The sequence below is a fragment of the Frankliniella occidentalis genome, unplaced genomic scaffold, assembly GCF_000697945.3.
Source record: "Frankliniella occidentalis isolate FOCC.00 unplaced genomic scaffold, Focc_3.1 Scaffold324, whole genome shotgun sequence".
Taxonomy (NCBI): domain Eukaryota; kingdom Metazoa; phylum Arthropoda; class Insecta; order Thysanoptera; family Thripidae; genus Frankliniella; species Frankliniella occidentalis.
In genome coordinates, this window is record NW_026267448.1 from 103,029 (window position 1) to 111,028 (window position 8,000).

At 59.2% G+C, this 8,000-nt stretch overlaps 1 protein-coding gene across 3 annotated transcripts in view; it reads right to left on the bottom strand.

The window, feature by feature from the left end:
* LOC113215378 (calcitonin gene-related peptide type 1 receptor) overlaps positions 1-8,000 on the bottom strand; it is a 134,234-nt gene that overhangs the window by 93,605 nt on the left and 32,629 nt on the right. The window lies entirely within an intron of this gene.

Sequence of the window (8,000 nt, forward strand, 5' to 3'; positions counted from 1 at the left end):
CCGCGCCCTTATTCCCTTATTAGTGGCGCGCGTGTGTGTTTGGAGAGAGGGTGGTGGTGGAGAGTAGGAGGAGGAGGAGGAGGACGAGGACAGAGCTGTAATGCGGTCCCACTTTCGACCCGCACCTCGGGACCGCACGTTTGCGGTGACCAGGTGGAGGGGGGAGCGTAGAGCCGCACCGGCGTCCGAGTTGGCCCCCACCACACCGCACCACCACTCCCCTCGCCTGCACGCTGCCTGCATAGTGCTGCCATCTGTCGGGTTCGAGAGCGAAGGTTCGCGGCCGGTGCGTGCGAGTCCATGCGGTCTCGATGCGGACCCGGACCGAACCCGGGTCCGGCCCAGCGCGCCCGCCGGCGAGCGAGGCGAGCCGAGCCCAGATGTGTCTGTCTGCCTGCCAGCGGCGCGCGGACGGACCCGGACGCTGGACCCGGACGGGACCGCATTACAGCTCTGGACGAGGACGAGGAGGAGGAGGAGGAGGACGAGGACGAGGAGGACGAGGACGAGGAGGACGAGGACGAGGAGGACGAGGGGCGAAGGGAGGATAGGGGGCAGTGAGAGGAAAGAGGGAGAGGGCGGAGAGGAATCGGGAGGAATGAGTTCGAAGGGATCGACGTGCCCGAGAGGTCGACACCGGATCCCTTCACGGGCTGCCGCTGCCGCCGCCACGCTACGCCACACAACGCGCAACGTCTCGCCGCAGTCCGAGGCCCTTCTGATTGCGATTGACAGACAGGGGATAGCGTTGCCTCGCCGCCAGAGAGGGGCTGTCCTCAGATTCCCACCCACCGAGCCGAAAAGGAAAACCAACCGCAGAGCGAGAGAGATAAGGGGAGATAAGAAACACAGCAGGCGTCTCCCCGCGCACGCTCCAGCGAATCACACCGGCAAACCAACGGTACCTCAAACTGACACCGACTGCAGCGAGAAGAAGGTGGATGGATGTGTCCTTACAAGGTTTTCTGACGTAGCTCCATGCGGAACCGGGTCGGCAGACACGAAAACAGGAGGCACGCGCGTTTTTTTCACTTTACTGTCGTTATTTAATAGGGTGCAATATAAAAGTGTGAAATTACCATGGGAATTCTGTGAAAATAGGTAATGAATATGAATGTTTCATCTAAGAAAAGAATACATGAATAAATGCCTTTGATTCATCAGTGTGGCCGTGTGTCCCCGCTACTACAGCAACCCTGCCAACTTTTTAATTACGTCACCGGCTGCCCTCGCTTCCCCTGTCAGTCGGGTCGAGGTGTGAGGCTGCAAGTAGAGGTGGCGCTGGGGGGCAGAGGTGCGAGGCTGCGGGTTAGGGTGGGGCTGCCGGCAGAGGTGTGAGGCTGCACGCAGAGGTAGGTGGCACTGGGGGCAAATGTGTGAGGCTGCGGGCAGAGAGGTGTGAGGCTGCGGGCAGAGGTGTGGGGCTGAGGGCCAAGGTGTTGGGTTGGGCTCAGAGGGGGGCGGACAGAGGGGGGGGGGGCACGGGCCGACTTGCTGCTTCACCAGCATTAAAGCTGGGTGTACAGGTGTGAGGGGCTAGGGGTTGAGAGGTACAAGGGGGGCGGGGGAGTTGAGAGGTGTAAAGCTGGGGGCCTAAGGTGTGGCAGGGCTAAGACGGGGACGGCGCTCGTTGTAGTGGGATCCGTCCTACTGCTCCATCAGCATTAAGCTCCAGGCTCCAGGCGAACTTCCCCATCCCTCAGCGGGGCGCGTCGGCCGAGACCCAAAGTCAGTCAGTGGGGCCCCCTCTCTGCGCCGAATGTTATCCTCGGCCTAATTCACTCTACCGGGGGCCGCTGGGACGAATCTCTACCCGGCGTTCCAACGCGGCTGCCGCAGGGGCAGATGCGCCAGTCCCGTCGACGCGACGGCCGAAACTCGGAAGTAAAAGTCTGCCGCCGCCTCTGCTGGGTCGAGCAACGCAGAGAGCTGGCCGCCAGCGCCGGTGCAGCCCAGGACGATCAAATTGGGGTCGGAAAGTCTTATCTAATTTTACGAGCAGGCTGAGCTCCGCCAGTCGCAGGCCGTCGCAGGGGTTGGTGATGGCCGGCTGGGAGTGAGGCGAGACGGGGCACACGGCGCCCGTACCGGCTTCATTTCACCGTACCGGACGCACGGACCTTACATGCGTTTCCAAAGGGGAGGTTTTTTATACGACCCCCACCCACACCCCCTCTTCCACGTAGCCTAGCCCGCACGCCCACGTCCGGTGTGCTTTTGGGACGACGACCGGCTCACCCCTCACCCTCCCCCGCACAGTAAAAAAACATAAAATGGCACCCACTTTACGACTTAACTGCGCCTTCAAAGTCAACCTCACACTAAAAACCCCTCCTTGCTAAACTATATCCCTTTCCCCATCCCACAAGGTATACGTGCTTTTCCTCGAAGGGCCGCGTCAGAAACGCCGCTTCTTCTCGGTAGAGCGGGGGACCGGGGAGGGTGTGAGGAAAGGGGGGGGGGGTGATGGGACGACAACATCGCGGGAGTAGAGCCGTTGGTACTCGTGCTTTTGTTTCGTCCCGTTCCGCCGCAGTTAAGGGTCGGCCCCGCCCCGCGGCCGTGACAGTGACAACCGCCATGTCCATGACCACGTCCATGACCAGGGCCATGACCATGACCGTGGTAACGACATGACCACGATCATCTCCACGTGGCGCATCGTGGAGAGCGGCTCGAGGGAGAGGGGAGGGGGTGCCGGCCGGGCAAAGGCGGCTCAAGGCCCCAACGACTCTCTCTCACTCCATCTTCAACCAAGTGCAAGAGCGACAGAGACGAAGAGAGAGAGAGAGAGAGAGTTGTCCTCCCCGTCCCAGGGGGAAGGAAAAGAGCAGAGCGGGTCACTTCCCTTTCCCCCTCCATCCCCTGGGTCCCTCCCTCTTCCGCACCCCGACCATCCCGCACTCAAACCGCTTTATCGCCCAAAAGAAAAAAAAAGGGTGGGTAGGAAAACAGGCAGCCGGCTGGGAGAAGCTCCTCCTCGGGGGTGGCGTGGCGCGCGGCCTTGGGGGTGCTCGCGGAGTGATTGGAAAGGGAGAGCGCACCCGCGCCCGGCCAAAGGGTTGCAGCAGCAGGTCTCATTCGTTATGAGTCTCTCGCTGTTTGTTGACGCTGCTGCGGCGGCGTGGCGGGGCGTAGCGTGGAGAGGCGGGGCGTGGGGGTTTCGCCGCCTAAACACTCTTTGATGTAAAAAGGCAAGCAGTGAAGCGCGGGGCGGCAATCCCAGAGTCAATGCGACACACAAACTGCACCGAGGCGGGGCGCGCGGGCCGTCCGCAAAGTTTGCGTTGCGTGGGGCGGGGTGTTGAGGGGCGGGCGGTGGGGCCGCGAGGCGTGGCACAGTGGGTCGAGCGTCGTCGCCGCGCGCGCTGCGCAAGTTTGATCCCCGGAAAAGTGATTCAGCGTCTTTAGTGTTCCACGTCGTCTCTTCTCGCAACGTGGCCGTCGTACCACCGCTGCTTGCTGAATTGTGCCCTCTTACACTTGAACATCAATGTCACACAGTACGCCCAACCCTGGAGGAAGGATCTCTAGTTGGACTAAAATCAAGTACACGAAAAGTAAACTAAATAGCATGTATATTTGTACGTATTGGATTACTTTTTAAATTACACATGGCTGCTTCATCTATTTATTTTAATTTTCTTTTTGTAGGGGAAGAGAGGGGGTATTTCAAATATTAATTCTTGAAAAGGCGAGAACATTTTCCTAAATTTTGTTGGTACTCAATTATCGAAATAAAAGCCCAGATGTCCTGCGCGTGACGTCCTCTAACCCCGCAGACCAGTGCCGCCACCACAACCACTCGATCAAGAGAGACCCCGTGATGTGATGGTGCGCGGCGAGGCTGCCGGCGATAGGCATGTCCAGCAGCGGCGGCGATCAAGGACTCATTCATCACGTGAACCCGAAAGACATGTGTCATAAGAGTGGAGGGTGGGACAAAAGAGTCCCCGTCCACCTCATCGGGGCCCATCGGCGCCCTCACCACCCACGAGGACCCCATTCACAAGCCGCAGGCCGCAGGGGAGAGGATTATACGGGCGCCGCAAAAATGTTTCTCTCATATTCTTTTCATTCGCGTGGATGGACAGACAGGCAGGCATCGCCGTCGTTGTCATCGTGCGGTGTCCTCCCACTGCTGATCCGGCACGTTTTCTTTTAAAATGAAATATAATTTTTTTGATGTTATCATACCCACGTGTTTCCTGTTCCCCACTTCCTCCCTTTCTTTTTTTATTCTTCCTCCCACAAAAGTGGTTTGACGTGGAAGTGGCGCATTGTGTGGCCGTGCTTATTCAAACACAGCAAGCAGCGGCGCCTCGAGTAAATATACTTGGAAGGGGCCGGAGGAGAAATCCTTTCCTCGAGTTTTATGGAGACTCCCCTGTGTGCGCCGTCATAGGAGTGCGAGTGAGAGTGAGAGAGAGAGAGAGGAGGGGGAGGGGAGGAGGAGAGGGGTGAGGAAGAGAGAAAGAGTGAAGGCGTCGTACCGGGGGAAGACAAAGAGCTGGGGGAAGGCCCCTGGCCCCGCCCCCGCCCCTCTCTCCGTTTTCGCACGCAGCCTGGAGACTGCTGGGCGGGAAATGGAGGAGTCGACGAATAACGGCTGGAGCAAGTCCCGACCCTACAATTTGCAGGCTAATTTATTACTTCTGAGCGGGCCGCGGGGGAGGGCGAGCGAGGCGGGGGGGAGGTAGGGAGGGGGGGTAAGTGGCCGGACGGAACGGTGGCGTCGGCGGCGAGGCGCGGCGACGGGGACTCTGTGTAAGATATTTCGCACTCTTTTCTGGTCTTTTGTATAGCGCGTCGTCATCATACCGCCGAGGGGCGCGGGGCCCGGGCGTGGACAGCGACCCTTCCTTCGCCGAGATGGACAGCCGGCAGGGCTCAGCCGCAGGGAAGGGGCGTCGTGCTGCTGCGGGGAAAGAAGAAGGGGTGAGGGGGGAATAGGGCAGGGATTGCCAAATTACATTCAATCTCTCGGCAGTGAGAGAAGGGTGAAGTTTCGGATTGTGGCAGCGAGCGAGCGAAGAGAGCTGGGCCCAGGCCGAGGGGTGCCGGAGAGCTGGAGAAGAGGGGGAAGGGAGGGTGAGCGAGTTCGGCACCCACCTTGATGGCGCAGCGACTACCCCGCCAGGCCCCGTCCAAGAAGTTGAGGGGGTAGCTGCTCCGCCGTCGCTTTTAGTTGCTGCGGAACGCGGAGCGTTTGGAAGCAGGGCCAAGAGCTGCTTTGGCGAGCGCGAGGCGCGAGGCGCCCGGCGCCCTCCTCGCTCGACTCGACACGGGGGAGCAATAATACGGCCCTGATGAGCGGCACGAGCAACGGCCATATCTTCTGCCGCGGCCAGCCGCGGCGGTGTCCGGTTCACCGTCAAGAGTTATCGAAGCGTTACTACTCACTCCGCCAGAGGCGCGAGAGTGGTACTGCTGCAGCAGCGCAGCCATCGGAGCGCGCAGCTGGAGATGGAAGTGGGGCAAGACGGGGCCGCGCGGAGTAAGACGAGTCGGAACACACAGCTCTGCCCCTGCCCTTCCATCCCTTCCCCCGTCATCATCGTTATTCGTGACGGGGCGATATATATCGGGAGTTCCAGTTCCAGTTAGTACAGCGGGCACTCGAGGGAGGAGGATTGGAAGGAGGTTGGGGAGGGGGGGAGGGAGGGGGGTTGCTTCCAGGAACGGACGGGATGAGCGTGGAGGAGACTATATACAGGACCCTGCCGCGTTAATCCTGCCCCATTTGTACACAATACGGCCGGGGGAGAGGCTCGACAGGAACAGGCTCTCTCCGTCTCGTCTCTCTCTCTCTAGCCCCTCCTCCCTCCCACCTGCTCTCCCGTCCCGCGCGCTCACCTGATCACAATACACACGCCAGCGATACCCCTCCATGGAGGCGCGTTGCCAGGCCAGAGGGGACGCCCGGGGTCGGAGGGTGGTAAATAAGCACACACAGCACTATCTTAAATAAACTAATAGGCTATTTATTTAAATGTACCGCTACAAAAATACGCTTCGTATTCCATGAAAATGCAAAGATGACATGTTCTAAGTGGCGGTAAATCTCGTATTTCAGTCAGACGCAACAATCACATCATGGCTGCTTAAAAAAAAAGGGCAATGATATTTTTATCTCTGCAAAAAGTGTAAAAATTATCGCATTTGAGAGCCATGATCAATATAAATTCAGAGCGATGTAATATGGGCCAGTATTGCATTGAATTTGAAGTTATAGCCAATACAGTGCAATTACGGATTGCATTTGTTAACAGCACTAATTATTATTTTTTTTAACACACAGTGAACCTCGGGGATTTATGTAGTTTTTGTTGACGACATCGACTAATAGCTGATTGGAAGAGTGATCTTCCTTTAGCATGAGAATTTCACCCTAGATCAATAAAATCCTATTGAATCGAGATTAAAATGCCACCCACCCAAACTCGTCAAAGATCTTTTTGCACTGCGATATGCATGACAATATCTTCCCTCTATCCATCTCTCTCGCTCTTTCGATATATCCCTCCCACTGCTCGGCGCACACTCGACTGCGCAAAAGCTGCTTATTCACCCCGCGTCCCCAGACCGTGCGGAAGCGCGGCGCCTCTGTGCGAGAGAATCGTCATTATTGGCCACTTTTCTCTCTCTCTCTCTATCTCTCTCTCTCTCTCTCTCTCTATCTCTCTCTCTCTCTATCTCTCTCTCTCTCTCTCTCACACACACACATTATTTCCACTCACCGACTTTAAGCAGGGTCAGAGCGAGTGGTGCGGAGGAAAGCAGTGAGAGAGTAAGAGGGTATGAGAGTGAAAGACTGTGAGAGGGTGAAGAGAGCGAGGGATATGGAGAGAGGAGGAGGAGGGAACAGACATTCCATCCGGTAGGCGCACGATCCAAACAACCCCTGCACGGTTTCGATGTTCTCCTCTTGTGGCGCTGCTGGCCTCCTCTCTTTCCTCCCTCGGTGCGAGGCGCGCAAGTAATCGAACTGCGCGAGCTGTGCGAGCCTCTCTGCCACCACCAGGGGCCGCTCGGGGCCGGCAGGGGCAGGGCAGGGGCAGGGCAGGGGCAGGCCGGCGGCGGAAGTGGTCCCGGGCGGTCCGGCCGAAGCGGGCACGCCGATGTGCACCGCTCACGCCATGTCCCTCTGTCCCAGGAGAAAAGAAGGAGAGGGACGACAGAAAGAGAGAGATGAACAGAGCAAGACAGAGGGGGAGAGAGAGAGAGAGACAGGGTGGGGACAAAAGGAAGGGAAAGGGGGAGGAGGAGGAGGACGGGGTGCCTGCGGGGCGCGGCGAAGAGAGCAAAGGCGTCACCCCGTCGCCAAGTCAAACACCTCGACAGAACTCCGCGCCGCTCGCCTTTCGCTGCCGCCAGGGCCATTGTGCTGCGGTCGAACCTCTCCGCGATGCGGGCGGGGGCCAGGCGTCGGCACCCTTCTTAATAATGGAGAGGGAGAGAGAGCAAAAGAGCAGGAGAGCGAGTGAGACAGCGAGCGAGTGAGACAGTGAGCGAGCGAGAGAGAGAGAGAAGAGGTGGGGACGGCAGACGTCCTCCTGGCCGTGGAGAGCGCCCTGGAGGTAGGCCGCACGCGCGCGCCCGTGTCCAGGGGGCGGCCTATCTCGGGTTCCGCAGGCGGCTGCGGCTGGAGAAGCAGAGCAGCGGTGCGGGAGGAGGAGGGCAAGGACCGAGCCGCCTGTGCGGTGCGCCAGTCTGCAGCACAGGTCCGTCCGTCCGCCGTATCTGTCTACCTTCTTCTCCCGTCCGTCCGTCCGTCCGCGTTCAGCATTCAGACCGCGCCGGCCGCACAAAGCGCTCTCCGCCCGCCCCGTCCCTTTCTCGCTCCTCGGCTCTCCCCTCTCAGCGTTACTGAGACCGGCGGCGGCGGCCCGGCCGGTCTCAGAACGAGTGCACTCCTCGGGCCCCCCGCACATCTAGAAAAGGACCGTCGGGGTCGCCAAGGGACCGTCGCACGGGGAGGGGCAGCGGTGTGAGGGGGG